This window comes from Penaeus monodon, chromosome 24, assembly GCF_015228065.2.
Source record: "Penaeus monodon isolate SGIC_2016 chromosome 24, NSTDA_Pmon_1, whole genome shotgun sequence".
In the NCBI taxonomy this organism is placed as follows: Eukaryota; Metazoa; Arthropoda; class Malacostraca; order Decapoda; family Penaeidae; genus Penaeus; species Penaeus monodon.
Genome location: NC_051409.1, coordinates 6311078 through 6311623, shown reverse-complemented (window position 1 = coordinate 6311623; position 546 = coordinate 6311078). Strand labels below are relative to the sequence as shown.

Below are 546 nucleotides of genomic sequence, written 5' to 3'. Positions count from 1 at the left end.
CATAATTCCAATAACAAATACCCACAGAATAGTGAAAATAAAGATACTTCTATCACTATTGGAATTCATATTCTTTTTTTTAAAAAATAATGAGGAGCACTAGCAAAATAGTCAATATTTCAAAAATTGCAATTTATGTACAATTTTAGCTATGTAAAAAAAGGGGTGGGGTGTAGGGGGGTGGGGGGAAATTAACAGTGGATATACACATATGTACATCCTCCCAATCACAGTTTTTATCTTGTAAAAAATTATAACAATAAATAAATTAATATAATAATAACAGAAAAAAGGTATGTATTTCACATGGTATGATATGGAATCTAAATTCCTCAGTAGTATTAAAGAAACCAAGATGACTTTTCTCTTCACTTTGGACTTGTTCATTTAAAAATTTCTGTAGGCAAGTCTTTGGACTAATAATAGTACATGCATAAAATACAGAATCACAGAAACAGGAATTAATTCACCTATTATGCATAATCATGAGAGTTTCTCCACAGAATTCTTTACAAGTTATAATTTGGGGAAAAAAAAAATAGATAA

General features: G+C 28.4%; 1 protein-coding gene across 1 annotated transcript in view; it reads right to left on the bottom strand.

The window, feature by feature from the left end:
• Positions 1-529: 529 nt before the first annotated feature.
• The window catches only part of LOC119588507, a gene marked incomplete at its 5' end in the record, with an annotated part of 1620 nt that continues 1603 nt past the window's right edge, over positions 530-546 (bottom strand). The window contains 1 exon segment of the mRNA XM_037937152.1: positions 530-546.